The sequence below is a fragment of the Pleurodeles waltl genome, chromosome 4_2 (assembly GCF_031143425.1).
Source record: "Pleurodeles waltl isolate 20211129_DDA chromosome 4_2, aPleWal1.hap1.20221129, whole genome shotgun sequence".
Taxonomy (NCBI): domain Eukaryota; kingdom Metazoa; phylum Chordata; class Amphibia; order Caudata; family Salamandridae; genus Pleurodeles; species Pleurodeles waltl.
This window is the reverse complement of record NC_090443.1, coordinates 239,737,193-239,758,029: the sequence shown is the minus strand read 5'-3', so window position 1 is coordinate 239,758,029 and position 20,837 is coordinate 239,737,193.

The following is a 20,837-nucleotide window of genomic DNA, read 5'->3' as shown; positions in this document are numbered from 1 at the left end:
ATAAAATCCAGTCTGTTTCCCCTTTCACACGCGGAAGCAGCAACTACAGGATAGCCCAACAAAGCAGTCACAGATAGCTGCAGCACTTCTCCTCAGCTCTTCAGCTGTTCTCCATGGCAGAGGTTCCTCGTGATTCCAGAAGTGAGGTTTTGGGTCCTCGAAGTTGGCAAACTTCAAAGGAACGTCTGTGTTGTTCACAAGATCCTGCCTTGCCCAGGCCAGGCCCCAGACACACACAAGGGGGCTGGAGACTGCATTGTGTGAGGACAGGCACAGCACATTCAGATGTAAGTGACCACTCCTCCCTCCACTCTAGCCAAGATGGCCCATCAGGATATGTAGGCTACACCCCAGCTCCCTTTCTGTCACTGTCTAGTGGAGATTCAAAACCAGACCAACTGTTAGTCTGACCCAGACAAGGAATACACAAACACGCAGAGCCACGGAATGGTTTAAACAAGAAAATTCCCTCTTACTCAAAGTGGAATTTTCAAACTGACAATTTAAAAACCAACTTTACCAAAATATGTATTTTTACAGTGTGAGTTCAGAGACCACAAACTCCAAATCTCTATCTGTTCCCAACGGGAAACTGCACTTAAAGGATATTTTAAGGCAGCCCACATGTTAACCTATAAGAGAGGTATGCCTTGCGCAGTGAAAATCCTATTTGGCAGTATTTCACTGTTAGGACATGTAAAACACACCAGTACATGTCCCACTTTTAACATACACTGCACCCTGTTCATGGGGCTACCTAGAGCCTACCTTAGGAGTGCCTTGCATGTATAAAAAAGGAAGGTTTAGGCCTGGCAAGTGGGTCCAATTTGCAAGACGAACTAGCAGTTTAAAACTGCACCCACAGACACTGCAGTGGCAGGTCTGAGCCATGTTTACAGGACATCTCATGTCAGTGGCACAACAAGTGCTGCAGACCCACTAGTTGCATTTGATTTACAGGCCCTGGGCACCTCTATTGCCCTTTACTAGGGACTTATTAGTAAATCAAATATGCCAATCATGGAAAAGCCAGTACATATAATTTCACATAGAGAACACTTGCACTTTAGCACTGGTCATCAGTGGTAAAGTGCACAGAGTACAAAAACAGCAAAATAGTCCAGCACAGAGAAACGACCTGGAAAGTAGAGGGGAGACCACGCCAAGGTCTAACAGTTCCCATCCCAGAGCTCCTCGCCCCATTGAACCTCCAGTACCATTGGTCCCCCTGGTTGCATTTTTTTAAGAGTATCACATGTTTGCTAGTTTCTTGCCTCCATTCGCCATTACCTATTGCATGTAACCACTTAGGCGTATTTTGACACCTGCCTTGTTTATTGGTGGCAACTGGCATGACCTATTGACTCTAACAGTTAAAGCTCTTGGTTCAGCTGTTTGGTTAATTGATTCCAACTGTCATGTGCACCTGCCATCAGCAAAGTTCACACCCATTGGGTTAACACATGTTTTCTCCCAGGTTTCCATTGGAACTTTCCAGTCTTTCTATGTGAACCACATGGCCTTCTGGAACAGTCTTCCCATAGGGTATAAATACCACATTTGAACCTAAGCAAGGGCTTGGCCTTGTTCCAGTCCTGTACAAGCATCTTCCCTCTACTCACTGTCTAAGTAACCCGGAACATCCAGCACTCTAGTCTTCCAGGCTTTCTCGTGACCCTTTGATCCTGACTCAGATGACGTCTCCAGTGTCTTCACGTCCAGAGCTATGATTCTACCTCCTCTTGTGGCTTCTCGCTTCTCAGTCTTCATCCTTCCTCTGGATCCCAGTTGAAGAATCAGATTCTCAACTTTGTGTGCACTAATCCTTAGCTACATTTTTGAGAATTATCTAAGACTGAGTCCCTTCATGGAGAATAACCCATTCTCGGAAATCGGACATTATGGGGGTCATTACAACATTGGCGGTAAAAGTCGCTTACCGCCGTGCAGAAGACCGCCAACATACCGCCGCGGAAGTCCGCCACAGCCATTATGACCCTCAGCCCAGAATCCGCCAAAATCTAGACACCCACACAAGTCCGCCACGCCAAAGGTCAGTGATAAACTAGCGATAACAAAACCTCCACCATCACGCCAACAGGACTACGCCCACACTATCACGACCCACGAATCCAAGCAGAGGTCTTTCAACCGCGGTATTCCATTGGTGGAACACACCGCCGCACTCAAAATACACACACATTTACAAAACACTACCACATTGGACAATTCAAAATGCACACATCTGATACACATACACACACCATTCCCACACACCCAATACAATATAAAACACACACCCACATCACCCACAAACCCCTATGACAACAAATGCGACAGAAGGACAGAGAGAGATACCACCAGAAAGAACAATAGCATCCACAGGTACTCAACACCATCAGTTATACAACATCCACGCACCTCACACAACACACCTCTAAATATCACCCCACACATCACAACACACACCACCCCACACATCACCCACACCACCCCATGGTACCACTAAGACACCCCAGGTTTTCTGAGGAGTAGCTCAGGGTCATGGTGGAGGAAATCATCCGGGTAGAGCCACAGCTATTCGGATCACAGGTGCAGCACACCACCATAGCTAGGAAGATGGAGCTATGGCAAAGAATCGTGGACAGGGTCAACATAGTGGGGCTGCACCCAAGAACTAGGGATGACATCAGGAAGAGGTGGAACGACCTACGAGGGAGGTGCATTCCGTGGTCTCAAGACACTAGATTGCGGTTCACAGGACTGGCTCCGGACCCCCACCTCCTCCCCCAGAACTAACAACATGGGAGGAGCAGGTCTTGGCTGTGCTGCATCCTGAGGGCCTCGCAGGAGTAGCTGGAGGAATGTTCTCTGTAAGTCAAACCTTTAACTACTTCATCCCCCATCCTACCTGCATGCTATCACATACCCCCACCCTCGCCCTCACCCCCATCACTCCAACTCCTCACACACGTCCCACAAACCACACATCCCAACACCAAGCCCTGCATGTTACACCCATCACCAAAACATGTCCACTGCACATACCCATACACCCCCCTAAACCATTATCACACAAGGTCCCACACAAGAATGCAAGCACTGGGGTACAGGGTCACCCACCTATTGCACACCATGGCACACACAGATGCAATAATTATGCCTTTACACCCCTGCAGGACCCCTACCCAACGTCACCGGACAGGAGGGTCCAGACATGTCCACCCCCCACAGAAGAGGCCCACAGTGATGACAGCAGCTCTGTCCAACTTGATCTAGATGACCAGCCCGGCCCATCTGGGACCTCGGGACAGTCGGTTCCCCACACACTGGCAAAGGCCACTACAGAGCTTCCCCCCTCTGGAAACACCAGCACAGCACCCCCCCCCCCCCCCAGCGGGCCCATACCTCGGTCCCCAGGACACGTCAAGCAGCAGTGTGTCCACCACTACAGGGAACCCAGGCTAACCCACCACCCCAATAACACCAGGGACCTTGGGGCAGTGGTAGTGGGCACACAGTTCAGGGGACAGAGGCCCAGGAACACAGGGGAACTTGGAGGGCTGCTGTGCGACAGGGGGAGGACAGGTCCAGGGAACCCACTCTCCACGAGGCCCTCTCCAACATCAAGGGAGCCTACCACCATTCCTAGTAGACAATGGCAACGGTACTGGCCAAGTTTCAGGAGACCCAGCGGCTGAAGGAGGAACAGTATTTGGGGTTCAGGGAGGAACTCAGATCCATCAATTCCACCCTGGGCACCATTGTAGGGGTGCTGAAGGAACTTGTCAACACCAGGAGGGACAGTGTGGCACAACAAGGGGCCCCTGACACTAGCCTGGACGATGAACTGGCCACCACCTCTGCCAGCGCTAGTGGACAGGAGGCACCACCACAGGACCACGACCCCAGCACCCCACCCCCTGCAGATGGAGAACCACCCCGCAAGCGGTCCCTGAGATCCTGGACAAAGACAGAGAACAATGCCAAGACCCCCGCCAAGAAATGAGACCACCCTGATTGTCATCCTTTTGTCCCACTTTGTCACCCTGTCCATACTTAAACTGCCCTAGCTCCACTTCCTATGCCCCTTTGGACAATGCACCTGTGAGAATAATAGACTGGACTCTGCCATGGACATTCCTCCACCATCACCCCTTACCATTTTACAACCCCCTCCACTATTTAGCACTTAAATAAACACCCTTAAATCACAAAACAACCTGGAGTCAGTCTGTGCTTTCAAAAATGTGTATTAGCAATAACTGTGGCAAAATGCTAAATCCAATGTAATGTCAACATACCTATGTCACACAGCTCTAGTCCATGCGGAAACAAAGCAGAGGTCACACAGTGGGACACACCTCTGTGAATTGGAAAGGGAAAGTGACAACTCAGTGTCCATACACTGGGTGAAAATGACAGACAGATGAGAGGTAGAAAAATTAAATCAGATGTAGCAGGCAGTATTGACTTCTTACCTGTGTCTCACTGGAAATATTGCTGGATCACCGTGTTCCTGTTGTCTATGTCCTCTTCTTCTGCTTCCTCATCTTCACTGTCCACAGGCTCCACAGCTGCCACAACACCTCCATCTGGACCATCATCCTGCAGAAAAGGCACCTGTCGTTGCAAAGCCAAGTTGTGAAGCATACAGCAGGCCACAATGATCTGGCGCACCTTCTTTTGTGAGTAAAATAGGGAACCACCTGTCATATGGAGGCACCGGAACATGTCCTTTAGGTTCTCCCATGGGCCTCATTGTAGCGTTCCTCTGCCCTTGTCCTGGGATTCCTCAATGGGGTCAGTAGCCATGACAGGTTGGGGTAACCAGAATCACCTGCAAATGTCGAGGGAAATCTGTTAGACACAAACTAACTCTTAGGGACATACCCAGACCCAGACACCTAGTCACAATGTATAGGGTCCATGTCCTCACCTAATAGCCACACACTGTGCCTCTGGTGTTGCCCCATCCCATAAGGGATGCTGCTATTCCTCAGAATGTAAGCGTCATGCACTGAGGCAGGAAACTTGGCGTTCACTTGGAAGATGTACTGGTCGGCCAAACACACCATCTGCACATTCATCGAATGGTAACACTTCCGGTTTCTGCACACCTGTTCACTCCTGCGGGGGGTACCAAGGCCACATGTGTCCCATCAATGGCACCTTTGATGCTGGGGATATGTCCCAGGGCATAGAAGTCACCTTTCACTGTAGGCAAATCGTCCACCTGAGGGAAAACGATGTAGCTGCGCATGTGTTTCAGCAGGGCAGACAACACTCTGGACAACACGTTGGAGAACATAGGCTGCGACATCCCTGATGCTATGGCCACTGTTGTTTGAAAAGACCCACTTGCTAGGAAATGGAGTACTGACAGCACCTGCACTTGAGGGGGGATTCCTGTGGGATGGCGGATAGCTGACATCAGGTCTGGCTCCAACTGGGCACACAGTTCCAGGATTGTGGTACGATCAAGTCTGTAGGTGATGATTACATGTCGCTCCTCCATTGTCTACAGATCGACCAGCGGTCTGTACACCGGAGGATGCCGCCATCTCCTCACCTGCCCCAGCGGACTTGCTCTATGGAGGAGAACAGCGAGCAGAGAGTCAACCAACACTGAGGTACGTAAACACAACTTAATTGGAAAATGTTTGAAAATCGACACATGGCTGGATTAGTGTTTAAGCAAGGTCTAGATATGTGTGACGCTGCCAAAAATAATGCCATGTGGCCCCCTGAAATGGCGGCTGCCTGACCTGTAATGTGGGACAAGGGGATATGAGGTAACTGCGCTGGCGTTGTACACCATCGCGGTTGGCGGTCGAAGACCGTGGCGCAATCCTGCATTGGTTAACATTGGACCCTATGGGTCCCAGGAGCCAATGACGATGTATGCCGGCAGTGACGGTACACACCGCCGCAGACGTCACCGCCATTTTCTCTCTGTTCAATCACTTGATACCTGATCTTCGACAGGAGAGGACCTACACTGCAAGTGTTGCTGTGACCTCAGTCTGGAAGAGACAATGGCTCCTGTGTCTGGGGAAAGGGACCCTGCCTTCAGCATGGAGGAGTTGGAGAAACTAGTGGATGGGGTCCTCCCCCAGTACACGCTACTCTACGGTCCTCCAGACAAACAGGTGAGTACACCGTGAGCATGCTGTATGGGCAATGGCTGTTTGGAGTGGTGTGGATGAAAAATGGGGGGAAGAATGAGGCGTGCATGAAACTACAGTGAGTGCATGTGCGTCATGGCAAGGGTAGGGATGCAGGCCAATGACTTTGACGGTTTGGACGGTTATATCTTCTCCTTTTCCCCTGTACTACTTCTGTAGGTCAGCGCCCACCAGAAGAAGGATATTTTGCATGCCATCGCCAAGGAAGTCCGGACCCTGGGGGTCCACCACAGATGGAGCACCCACTGCCGTAAGAGATGGGAGGACATTCGCCGCTGGAACAAGAAGACGGCGGAGGCCCAGCTGGGGATGGCCTCCCAAAGTGGGAGGGGTGCCTGTCGCACCATGACCCCCCTGATGTTCCGGATCCTTGCGGTGGCATATCCGGAGTTGGATGGGCGCTTGAGGGCATCACAGCAGCCACAAGAGGGTGAGTACACTCTCATTCAGCTGATTCAGTGCGCATTGTAGTGGTCTGGGTGGGGGAGGTGGGCTGTGGGTTCCCCTAGGCCAGGGCGAGTGTAGTAGGCAAGGTCCCTTCTTAAAGCAGGCCCTGTGGCACCCCACCCCACCTGTGTACAGAACCAACTACACCTAGTCAGGCTCCTGTGACTTCCATGTGTGCAGCAATCGGGCGTAACCTTGTTACCCATGTCCCTGTGATTGATTAGGGAACTCCAAGTGCACGGCGTAGTGCAGGGGGGTTCTGTTTCTGTAGTGTCCGCCAACGGTAGCAGTATTGGATACACTCAACATGTCTTTCTTCTGTCTCCCCCCCCCTTTTTGTGGTCTCCCTGTGCTTGTGTGCATTAGCATCATCAGGCGGAGGAGCAGTGGCACCGGAGCAGGAGGGAGCTGCATCCCACATGGCCCTGGAGGGTGACACAACGGAGTCAGAAGCCACCAGTGGGAAGGAGGGCGAGGGGAGCTCCACGGCAGGGACAGGAGCTGAGACCTGCGACACGAACTCATCCTCTGATGGGAGCTCCCTTGCGGTGGCGTGCCCCTCTGTGCCCCCGCATCTACAGGTACAGCCGCCCCCCCCCCTACCAGCACCGCCCTCCCAGCAGCCCCTCAGCGTTTGCCCCATGGCCGCTCACCCAGGTGGGTGGGCATCTCCTTTGCCCCAGGCACCTTAGGCCCTGCCCCAGTCAGCCCTGCTGCCCTCAGTGAGGAGGCCATTGACCTCCTCAGGTCCTTCACTGTTGGGCAGTCTACCATTTTGAATGCCATCCAGGGCATAGAGAAGCAGTTGCAACAGACCAATGCTTACCTGGAGGGCATTCATTCTGGTCAGGCAGCCCATCAGCGAGCTTTTCAGACTCTGGCCTCAGCACTGATGGCCGCCATTGTCCCTGTCTCTAGCCTCCCCCCTCCAACTTCCTCCACCCAGACCCAAACCCCTGTACCTCAGCCTACCCCAAGCACAACATCAGACCAGCATTCACACACGTCAACACACAAGGGAATCTCAGGTAAACATAAGCACCACACATCCCACAGGCACTCACGCAAGCATCATACACATGCAGACATACCAACAGCCACTGCCTCCACTGTGCCCCTTCCTCCTCGTCTCCGTCCTCCCTCCCAGTCTCGTCTCCACTCACACCTGCATGCACTACATCGTCAGCCACTACCTCCATCACCAGCATACCAACCACCACACACCGCTCATGTGCAGTCACCACCCCCACTACCATTCACTCATCCCCTGTGTCCTCTCCCAGTGTGTCTGTGAGCCCACTTCCCTAGGTACACAAACGCAGCCACGCACCCACCCAACAGCCATCCACCTCACAACAGCCTCCAGCCCATGCACTCTCAGCCAAAGTCACCAAATGTACTCCTCCTACAACCACTACCTCTTCCTCCACTCCCAAACTCCCTCCATCTTCCCGTCCCAGTGTGTCCAAAAAACGTTTCCTGTCCAACCTTGACCTCTTCCCCTCACCTCCCCCACCCCTTCAGTCTCCTAGGGCCCGCCTCTCCAGGTCCCAACCCAGCACCTCAGCCACATCATCTGCGGGAACAGTGGTGCCAGTAGTAACCGGCTTCTGGAGTGCGCCAGGCAGCAGGGCAGCCAGTGTGCCAAGGAGCCAGAGCACGGACAGTCCCCCACCTCAAAGCACAAAAAGTTGGCCAGTGCCGGGCGGGGAAAAAAATCTTCCACCAAAGCCTCTCCCAGGGGTACAGTTAGGAGTGTGGGGACAGCTGCGCCACCATCCAAGGTGGGGAAGGGGCACAGTAAAACAGGCAAGTACGGGAAAACCTGCACAGCGGACAAGACCGCCACAAGCAACGCTGCGAAGGACACCGCCGCCACAAGCACCGCCGCCAAGGACACCGCCGCCACAAGCACCGCTGCCAAGGACACCGCCGCCACCAGCACCGCTGCCAAGGACAACGCCACCACCAGCACCGCTGAACAGGACACCGCCACCACCAGCACCGCTGAACAGGACACCGTCACCACAAGCACCACTGAACAGGACACCGCCGCCACCAGCACCGCTGCCAAGGACACCGCCGCCACCAGCACCGCTGAACAGGACACGGGCGCCACCAGCACCGCTGAACAGGACACCGCCGCAACAAGCACCGCTGAACAGGACACAGCCGCAACAAGCACCGCAGGCCAGTGAGCGCCAAAGATTCCGATGCTACTGAGGCCACCTCAAGCAGGATGAAGCACTCTGGGCACAAAGCCCCCTCCAGAACCAGTGGAGATTTACATCCACTACCTCTGTCCTTGGCAGGGCGAAGCACTCTGGGCACAAAGCCCCCTCCAGAACCAGTGGAGAAAGACATCCACTTGAAAAACTGTGGCTTTGCACTCCCCAGGGGACGCGCTGAAACTTTCTTGCCGGGATTCGAGGAGGAGGAGGTGGGCAGCAGCTGTGTGCTGCCATCAATCAGGGCAGGAGCCCTTTAAAAACTCGCAAGCGCTCCCGCTCCGCGGGACGCGCTGAAACTTTCTTGCCGGGATTCGAGGAGGAGGAGGTGGGCAGCAGCTGTGTGCTGCCATCAATCAGGGCAGGAGCCCTTTAAAAACTCGCAAGCGCTCCCGCTCCGCGGGACGCGCTGAAACTTTCTTGCCGGGATTCGAGGAGGAGGAGGTGGGCAGCAGCTGTGTGCTGCCATCAATCAGGGCAGGAGCCCTTTAAAAACTCGCAAGCGCTCCCGCTCCGCGGGACGCGCTGAAACTTTCTTGCCGGGATTCGAGGAGGAGGAGGTGGGCAGCAGCTGTGTGCTGCCATCAATCAGGGCAGGAGCCCTTTAAAAACTCGCAAGCGCTCCCGCTCCGCGGGACGCGCTGAAACTTTCTTGCCGGGATTCGAGGAGGAGGAGGTGGGCAGCAGCTGTGTGCTGCCATCAATCAGGGCAGGAGCCCTTTAAAAACTTGCAAGCGCTCCCGCTCCGCGGGACGCGCTGAAACTTTCTTGCCGGGATTCGAGGAGGAGGAGGTGGGCAGCAGCTGTGTGCTGCCATCAATCAGGGCAGGAGCCCTTTAAAAACTCGCAAGCGCTCCCGCTCCGCGGGACGCGCTGAAACTTTCTTGCCGGGATTCGAGGAGGAGGAGGTGGGCAGCAGCTGTGTGCTGCCATCAATCAGGGCAGGAGCCCTTTAAAAACTCGCAAGCGCTCCCGCTCCGCGGGACGCGCTGAAACTTTCTTGCCGGGATTCGAGGAGGAGGAGGTGGGCAGCAGCTGTGTGCTGCCATCAATCAGGGCAGGAGCCCTTTAAAAACACGCAAGCGCTCCCGCTCCGCGGGACGCGCGCGGGCGGCGCCCGGGCGAAGCCCAGCCAAGGGCGGGCCCGTCCTTGCCCGTCATTGCCAGGAAGAGGCAGGGCAGGGCCACCCCCCTGACATTTACTTTAAACTGTGGTCCCAGATAACCACTTTCTATTTGACTGCCCGAAGGACAAACTTAAGCCTATTTACACTGTGGCGGGGTAGCTTTCCCCCAAAGCTCTAGGCCTCTACCTAGTTAGTGGTCAATTTCCAATATTAACCTGCCTTTGCTCGCCCCGCTGTGATTTTACTTGATTCTCCCACTAAATCCAAGACCCCTGGTTCTTAGCAAAATGGGTCGACGACGCGGGGGGGGGTTGGATGGGAAATTGCACTCTAACCAAACCCTGGACGGCTTTTTACAAAAGGCCGTTGGGGAACTTGAAAGAGAAATAGAACTAGTACAACGTCGTCTTGCTGTCCCTCCTTCTGCATCCATTAGCTCAGCCCATGATAGCCCAGTCTCACAGCCCCACCCGCGACTAGAGCTCCAGTCTGCCCCGATTATCCATTCCCCTTCTCCGTCCAAAATTTTTCAAGAGATCCAAGATGATACTCCAATTGCACCTGCCATTTGTGCCGCATCAACTTCATTGGCCCAGTGTCCCCCTATAGAAGGTTCCCTTACTTTAACTGAATCTAATACCAAAGGGAAAAGGAAGCGTAGGGAACCTGTCCTCAAAAATAAACGATCTAGAACCTTGAGTCCCTCCAATCTGGCCCAATCTTCTATTAATGAAATGGCATCAATCTCCTCACACAATACCAATAACTCCCATGCAAACGAGTTTATTAGGGATCTCATAAGAGATGAGCTCTCTAAACTACTTCTTCCTATCTCCAACCGTCTCCAAAGAATTGAGGACAAACTTGAAAGTCTTAAGAGCAGTCAGCTACTAACAATTTCTTTACCTGTAGAAATTCATCCTAATCATGACTCTACTGGTGCCATTAGTCACACAGGCCAAATTCCCAAAACTTTTCCTCCTACTCTAAATCACGTCTGGCCTAGTTCTGCTAAAACACCCAGCATCCTGACGAACAAACCCCATATGGCCTTAGCTCCCTTATTAAAAGGAACCGCCTCATGGAACAATCCAGCAACTAATTCAGGAGACGGCCCCCCCTTTAGGGAATCCTCACAGCCAGCATACCAGAAGAAGAATAAGAGTTGGGACTCTCAAGAACCCAAAGTGCTTCATTTACCACCTGAATCATGCCCTTATGTTCTTATTATATCAAATGTTCCTGAACTCAAACCTTATTTTTCCGAAACCTTCACCGAACTCAAAAATAAGGTTATCCACTGGTTGCATGTGAATGCGGGGTTTGCTTTTTCCATGTATCGTCATTAATTTTAATTCTCCCGATCTAGTCCAACGACTTTCTCTTAATGCCAACAGACTTTACCCTACAACTGGCAAAACTTCTCTTTGCAGGTTACAAGTGTTCTATCCTCCTTCTATGTCGTCCCGGAGTACTCAATCACCACCATTACACGGGGCCGGCTCGGCCTCTCACACACTGCCTACCCCTGTAATTGGTTCTAGACGTCCTCTATCCTCCCTCTCCGATGCAGACTGACTAGGAGATGCCTTTCAGGATGCGGTTTTGTCTAACTGCGAAGCTGAGTCCATTTGCCCTATTGGTCTTAACATCTCGGCCGAATTTGTTGTCCCGGGTTCACCCAATAGTTTAATATGCCAAGCATCTGAGGAATGCATTTCTAATCAGTCAAACGCTCCCTATACCTTGGGTCACATCTGCATGGCCAACCCATCAAATCCTAACACTATTGAGGATATACCCAGCGAGGTTTTAAAGACTCAGAGTGAGAAACCTTCTGATCTTAATCCACCCGAGGGAAGCACCATGGTCCTTGACAGTCCCTCCCCTAGTACTCCATATGCCCAGAATAGAGTTGGGTCCTCATGCCCAGAGGATCTCGATAAGGTGCTCAGCTGGAATATAGCTGGATTGGAAAGTAAATTACACAGCCCAGGTTGGGGTAACCTTATTGATGATCACTTGATTTGTCTTTTTCAAGAAACATGGGCATTAGAACCCAAATACAGACTCGGTTTTAAAAGCTTCTGGGTTCCGGCCCGTAAGTCATCTTCTGGGAGACCTTCGGGAGGGTTGCTCGTGTGGCTAAATATTTCTCTCAGGTGCAAGATAGAAGAATTAGACACTGGTTGCCCGGACTTGCAAGCCCTATTGTTAATGATTTCTGAAGAAAAACCCCTCCTTTTAATTAATATCTATAACAGGAATGTGAGTCCCCACTTTGAGTCTGACGTTCTGTCAAACTTGGACTATGTTCTTAAAAGTAATTCCCCCTCTTTTGTTTTAATTGGTGGAGATTTTAATGTTACCTTCGAACCTAATCCTTTAGTCCAAGGAATCTGTAAAGAAGAGGATGCCCATTGGGGCATCCCCCAGTTAGTCTCCAACAAAAAAACAAGATTGAACAAATCTGCACGCTTTTTGGCTGACATCGCACTAGCTCATGGCCTCCGAGCCTGTAATGGCCGCTCACACTCGGATGCTATTTTGCGACCCACTTTTAGGCGCGGAGTACATAGCAGTCGCATTGACTACATACTTCTTGATATCCGTCTTTGGTGTTACATGGTAGATATGAGGGTAGATGAGCAGCCTGTGAGCGACCACGATCCCCTGATTCTATCAACCAGAGGTCTTTTTCCTTCGTTTATAGTGCCTCACTCTAGGTCCAACGTGTCCCAACTGGCCCTAACCAATAATAGACGCAATCTAAAATGGGAATCTGTTATCTCCTCCCCTAATCATTTAGCATCTATCTACAGTTTGCTTGCGAATCAAATGGAGTGTATGATCCGGTTAGATGAGTCCGAGGAGGGCGATAGCCTTCTTACAGCCCACACTGATCTGTTCCAATCTTTAAAACAATTTTTTACAAAAGAGTCTGTTAACAATTCCAATAAAAAACACAATGCCCCTTGGTTCAATAATTCCTGCAGATCAGCACAACTAGCTCTCCTGGATGCAATTAAAGAAGGCCATGCTGCGACGTTGAGAATAGCCAGGGCCGCTTATAAGAAGGAATGCTCAAAGGCACGCAGAAGTTGGGAGGAGGCCAGATGGGCCACTATCCTGGTTTCAGCCTCATCTAATAATACTTCCAAGTTTTGGAAACTAATAGCTGATAATGACAGTGACTCTCCAGCCGCGCCTGGCACTACAATCCTCTCAGCAACTTGGGTAGAGCATTTTGGGCAACTTTATGGAGGTCCACCAGATGTTTCTCTGTGGCCCCCCAATGATTTATCAAACCAAGAGATCATTCCAATTTCTTTTTCTCTTTCCGAAACTAGAGCTGCAATAGACTCCCTGAAATGGGGGAAGGCGCCTGGCCCAGATAAAATTCCAGGTGATCTATATAAATCTAGACCTGATATATGGGCTCCCTTCCTCAATTTTATCTGCAATACTATTGCAGCAGGTGCTCCAGTTCCATCTACTTGGAAAGGGGCAGAAATTGTACCGATCTTCAAAAAAGGAAATCCAAACATTCCGGCTAACTACCGTCCAATTAGTCTCCTCGATAACTTCCAAAAAATTTACGCTAAACATCTTCTGTCCCACCTTGAGGAATGGATTATTGAGTCTAAAGCCCTTTCTGATTTACAAGCGGGCTTCAGACCCGCTGTGAGCACAGTTGACCAAGCTCTAAGATTTATGTCAATAAAATGGAAGAATGTTGACCTGGGGGGGGGCAACCTTTACGTGGTCTTTATAGACCTAAGAGCTGCATTTGACCTGATCCCCAGGAATCTGCTGTGGTCAACATTATTAAACATGGGAGTGCCATTTGGCCTCCTGAAACTCATAGCCCAGTTGCACCAAAATACCTTTGCCCAAATCAGGTGTGGACAAGGGGGCGAGCTGACTGACCCTGTAGCTATCAAAAAAGGAGTTAGACAAGGTTGTGTTTTGGCACCTACTCTTTTTCTGCTCTACATCAATAATTGCATCCACTACCTAGAGAACTGCATAAATGATTCTCCAAAACTAGGTGGGAAAAAAATCCCCTGCCTGCTTTATGCAGATGATACGATCCTACTATCAAAATCACCAATGGGAATTCAACACCTAATTAACCAGTTCTGTGCTTACTGTAGTGATTATGGTTTAGATGTAAATATTAAGAAAACTAAATTTATGATATTCACTACCTCTAAAAAACGACTGCGTACTAATATTGAGATGAATTCGACCCCTTTGGAGAAAGTTGAAGAGTTTGATTATTTGGGTTTCAGATTATCTACATTGGGCAAATGGAAGGCAGCTATTGACAAGGGGGCTCTGATCATAAGCCAAAGAGGTGGGGCCTTAGTCCGCAGATCTAGAAAGGCACCGAGCCCCCCTCTGAACATTCTTGCGGAGATTTATAATGTTCAAATCAGAGCAGCAGCCCTATATGGAGCGGAACTTTGGGGGTCCCACAAAAACCTGGACATTCTGCAAACTAAGGAAAATATCTTCCTTAGGCAGGTGTCCAGGCTAGGTACGGGCACTCCAATGACCCCTTTAAGGCTTGACCTTGGTTTAAATGGCATTAAAACTATAGCGGCCTTAAGACCCCTTTCCTACTGGATTCGTCTATGGAAATCTGCTGAACTAGAACCATATAGGCTGGCTGTAAGAGAGTTGATAGCCGCCCCTAAGGCATTGGAGAGAATCCCTTGGCTGAAAGAGATGAAAACTGCCTGGGACAAAATGGGTCTTCCCCATTATTGGAATCACCCGGATCAAATCCCTGACAAGGCTAGGAGATTTGTTACGAACAGATATTGGGAGAAAGTTAACGAAGATTCCCTGCACCAAAAGAGGGCGGGTAGGTTAACTATGGATTTTCTCCAAATTAAGCATGAACCCTGGGCTGAGATTTTCCTGAACCTCCCTATCCCTCCGTATGCCCGTGCTCTATACCTGCAGTTAAGATATGGCACATTGCCTACCAATGGTTTCACGGCCCATTGGCCATCTAACATCGCTACAAATGATAGGTGTATCTTCTGTCAACTTTGCAAAGAAACATCAGAGCATGTATTATTCTTCTGCCCTTTGTACAAGACACCAAGAAAGAGGTGGATTATTCCCCTCTGTAAAAACATGTCATTTCAGGACAGAGTAACAGCCATTAGAATCTGTACGCATGATTCTTCTCCCAGGGTTGCCATTCCAGTTACCAAATATTTATCGGAGGCCTGGTACATCCGTCGCAAGTTCATAGCACCCAAAGGCTCCTGAGCCATTTCTATATTTGTTTTCAGAAGGATTTTAATCTTCTTTTTTTATCCTTTTTGTATTGTTTTTAGTTGGAAATTTCCATTATGAATTTGTTGCTTTCCCTATGACTACCAAGACTGCACAAGCCCATATAGCCTTCTCATATAGTTATCCTGTTGTTTTCTTTGATTGGTACTCTGATAATGTCGTCTTTTAGTCCAATCAGACTATCTTCTGTCTTTTTTGTCTTTTGGTTGTGCATACTGGTCCTCCAGACAAAAAAGTCTTATACTTCAGTTTTTAGCCCTGTCCCCTTTTTTACTATATTTATTCATGTTTTATTTTATTGTATTTATATATTTGATGAAATGCTTTGTTTTGTTATTCTTATTGTTACACTGTTTTGATGTCTATTGGTTTTACATTGTTACCATGTTTTTATTACACTCCCCAGGATGCAGCAGTGGGCAAACCACCCACTGAAAAGACTTGAGAGACTGTGGCTTTGCAGTCCCCAGGATGCAGCAGTGGGCAAACAACCCACTGAAAAGACTTGAGAGACTGTGGCTTTGCACTCCCCAGGATGCAGCAGTGGGCAAACCACCCACTGAAAAGACTTGAGAGACTGTGGCTTTGCAGTCCCCAGGATGCAGAAGTGGGCAAACAACCTACTGAAAAGACTTGAGAGACTGTGGCTTTGCACTCCCCAGGATAAAGCAGTAGGCAAACCACCCACTGAAAAGACTTGAGAGACTGTGGCTTTGCACTTCCCGGGATAAAGCAGTGGCCAACCCACCCATTGGAGATACTTGAGAGACTGTGGTTTCGCACTCCCCAGGATACATCAATGAGCATTGAGCCCCCTCGTGGATCTGGCGTCGTGCACTCATCTGGCTGAGGTGCCCCCCCTTCCCTTCCCCCTGAGGTGCCTGTTGTATTTCTATTTGATACCCCAGCAGTGTTCTCTCCTTTTTGATCGGGTATTAAGTGTGGGCCTCGCCCATGCATTTTGGGCCCAGTGGTCCACGTACCATGATGGTGGAATACCTTGTACTTGTATTCTTGGTGTGTATATTTGTTTCTAGTGTAAATATATGTATATAACTGTATATATTTTTGATTACTGTTTTTGAATAGATTACAAACGTTCAACTCATTTCCTTTTGTCCTTGCATTCTTCCAGGGGGAATTGGGGGTTGTTAATGTAATGTATCAACATGTACTTGTGTGTGTGTTGTCGTGGGTGAGGGTGGGTGTGTGTCACTCTTTTTTCCTTCCCCCCTCCCCTGTGTCATAGGTGCAGTACTCACTGTGGTCTTCGCCGCCGTCTTTGTTGTTCCTGGTAGAGAAGCAGGAAGATAAAGGCTGCCAGTATCTGGAGCTCGGGTTCCATGGCGTCCTGATTCCTCGTGGGGTGTGTAGAGGTGAGCGTTTTCCCTTCCAAGTCCTGTTTCCACCGTGTTTTTGTTCGTGGTGAATCCGCCCCGGAAAAGGTGGCGGATTGGACTGTTGTAATACAGTGGGCGGAATCTTGTCTTCTGCCTGTCTGTTGGCGGTTACCGCCGCGGTGTTTGTTTGTACCGCCGTGGCGGTTGGAGTGTTAAAGTGGCTGTCTATGTTGGTGGTTTCCGCCGTGGTCATGATTCCTTTTTTTTTTTACCGCCGGCCTGTTGGTGGTTTTACCGCCGCTTTAACACCGACCGCCAGGGTTGTAATGAGGGCCTATGTGTTTCTACATTTTAAAAGTCGAAGAGCTCCGAACACTTTACCTTGTGGACGCTCTGAACTTTATGTGACTCAGAACTGAAGGTCTTCATGTTTGTATTCTTGCCAAGTTTTTGTATTAAGAACACAGAAAGACTTTGAGTGCACAATCTTGATTTTCAAGTTTCAAATTGAACATTGCTGTGTTCAGACAATCTGCAGAGCGTCAGAAAACTCCAATATTCCGTTGAGTTTGTGCCTGCTCTAAAGTCTTATATATGCTTAAGCCTGTAAGTTGTATTATTGTAAATAACTGTTTAAATACCATATACTGGTAACTACTAGTAAACTACTCTTCTTAGTGTTCCTAGTGCACCCCATCCGCATCCATACAAAAATGTCCAGAGTATAGACTAACCTGTGAAATGTCACAAGGTAGCAGAGCAGGCCCAGTGACACAAGTCTTATTTTATACCAACCTCCCTTCCCCCCAGAGGCAGTGAGTGAATTAAGGTTGTGGTTACTTGTTTCATTCAATGCCAGAGGTGGGATTAGAGGTTCAGCCTTGTCTCCGCAGTTGGAATCAGGTGAGTGCGAAACCGTCATTGTTGTTAGCTGGATACAAATCATGAATGTATCCACACCTTCCCAAAGAGCCTCTATCATCATTGGCACTGACTACAGTACTTGCTAAGTGTGGCACTACCTGCATGTAACTTTGTTAAACTATTTACAAAGTTTGAAAACCATGAGTATGCCCTTTCCTCTTGGGGATGCGTTGCTGTGTTCCTGGATCTGTTGTCTGGCTCCAATGCAGTACTGTGTGTATATTGTACAATTGATGCAATTTGTGGTTACATTCACACTTAAAACATGTGAGGCAACTCAGGGGCAGAGGGACACATTTACTCTAAGTATCCCAGTATAGCTTTATATACCATTTATAAGCTGACATAGAATCCCAAAAATAATCCCTTGCATTTCATGCTTACTGACATGCAATGTATTGGACTGCCCTTGTACAGCCTTGTGAGGCACAGGTATGATACAAAATCAGAAGGCGCCTGGGCCAAAGTATCTGCACATTATCAGTTCACCCATGATACTTTATGTACTTTAGGATCTCTTCAGTGTGAGCATTGAGGCTATCATATGTGTTTGATCATGTGGTCATGTTCACTGTGCTGGATATATGTGGATGAGTGGAACAGTGTTATTGGCTCACATGCCTCACAGGCCCAATACTTAGTAGGTAGACATTTTTGTGTTTACAAAGGGCTTGTCACTGTTTATCAGTCAAGTTACTGAAGCTTATTGCCACACCATAGTACCATTGGGATACAAGACATTTCACATAGTACCATCACAGTGGATGTACTTGTTGCTGGTGCACATCCAAAGAGAGTAGGTGAATGTGACTTTAGCTCACTCTCCTTGAGATAATATGAAGTGGGTTCTGTTAATACACATCCACCATGCTATAAGTAGTTCTTTCTGCAACAGACATACAACACTCTGATTTATAAGCATAAATTTATCTTCGAATGTGGGTGAGTCAGCATGTGCATTTTTGCAGTGTTTAGGGCAACAACACCAGCATTGATTGAGAGCAAAGGATGTTCAGAGTCTATTTGGGAGAATTTCAGTGAGGAGGTACACATTGCAAATAGGGATGTTATTAGGATTTCAAAGTCCAAAAGTGGGTAAAGTCAACAGGTGCCTATATGAAGCGTGCAGTACTGGGTGACAAAAAAGTGGAATGATGTCAAAAACAGGAACACTATGAAACTTGCCTAGAAGCACTGACAAATGTCATCAGACAGATCTTTAAAAAAATAGTGAAGTCCAAATCTTCATCATCTAATGGTTGTTGTGCCTCGTCTGAATGTGATGGTGTTTGTATGGAAGGCATCTGAGGCACACACACATCATGGGCTGAAGATGTGGCTCCCCTGTCGCCGTAGGCAACATCACTAGTGTCAGAAGCTGAGGGCTGCAGTTTGAGTATTATTTGATCAGTATTTACTTGGTTTTTCATCTTTTATGAAGAAAAAGTGTTGCACAGCTCAATATTTTTTCTACGTGTTTGTAACATTTGCAATATTATTTTACTATGTGGCCTAGGTTTCCAAAGGGCCATCTAGCTAGTAGATCCACTAATAGAGGTCATCAGTGCATGAAATAAATGTTTCAGTGGCATATGTTTTTACAACTTCATTTAGGACAGGTATGGCGTTGGAAAAATTACAAATGTTGGCTATTAGTTGCATTTCATTTTTTGGCAAAAAGTGTTTATGTTGTGGGCTAATATTTGATAGCATAGGAGGACGTGTACTGTTGTTGTGAAATTTTTATAGCTCTGTTAATTTTCGTGTTTCACATTGCTGAATTGATGTTAGTGTTTTCTTCAGTGTCACCACCATGCTTCCTTATGGCCACTGTGTGTATGTGTGTGGGTATGTGTTTGTCATCCTCTACCCTTTGTCTTTATTCTACATGATGTGTGGCCTGGGCCATTTTGTGCAGTCAATGTCCATAGGCTTGCATTTGTTCTTTGTTCTCCATGCCTCCTTGTTCGCAGTTGTTGTTTGACCATGTGGCTGACGGACCTTTTCTGAGTCCAGCCAGTGTTCCTCTGCCATAGGCTTGCAGGTGTCCTTTGTTTGGCATGCCTCCTTGCTCCTTGTTGTTGTTTTACCATGAGTTAGGAGCCATTTTGTGCATCCAGACAGTGTGTCTTTGCCATAAGCTTCAATGGGTACTTCTTTGTTGCCCATGCATCCTTGCTTCTTTTTCTTCTTGTTTGACCATGTGACTGGCAGCCATTTTCAACATTCACCAGTGTCCCTTTGCAATAGGCTTGCATGAGTTCTTTGTTTACCATGCCTCCTTGCTGTTCTTTACCAATGTGGCTGGCACTTGCAGCCATTTTGTGCATCCTGCCACTGTGTCTTTGCCACAGGATTCCATGGGTTCTTCTTTGTTTCCCATGCCAGCTTGCTCCTTATTGCTGGTGTTTGACCATGTGGCTGGTAGCCATTTTCTGCATCCAGCAAGTGTCCCTTTGCCAAAGTCTTGCACTGCCTCCTTGCTCCTTTTTGCTATTTGACCATGCAGCTGTCAGCCATTTTGTGCTTGCATCCAGTGTGCCTTTGCCACAGGCTTGTATACCAACATCAGCAATTATTAATCATTTGTTTATTTTAATTTTTAATTTTAATTTCCTATTTCATTTTTTAATATTCATTTTTCATTCTAGTTTATTTTTATTTCCTTTTTTAATTTAAAATTTTATTTTTATTTTTTTTTATTTTAATTTTAATTTTTGAATGCTAATGTGTTTAATTATTTTTTTCTTTTAACTTTAGTTTATATATTGTATTCAATCTTTTCATTTTTAAAATGTTGTATTTCATTTTATTTATTTTTTCATTTTGCCTTCATCCATTCATCCATCCATACATACATATCCATTCCTTCATGCCTCCATCCATCCATTCTTCCATCCATCCACCAAAGGTGCACAGCCACACTATAGTATTCAGTTTCTTTAGATGTACATTCATGACATGTCCTCCTTGAAACCCTGGCTGCAGTGCACTGCAGACATATCAGCAGAATAATTAATTTTTTAATGATTCTTCCATTACCCCTGGACCACCTTGTCACCATAGTTTTTTAAGGATTATTTCAATTACCCATGTACCTCTCTCTGATTACCACAGGTGTCTCCTATAAAACAGATGGAGATAAAGCAAAGAGCTATATCTGCATGTTGTGCTCCCTCAATTGAAATGACATTTTATGGTGTGGTAGTGCGGTTTGACTTTACAATGTTTGCACTAATATTGTATTTACTTGTACAAATTCAACCT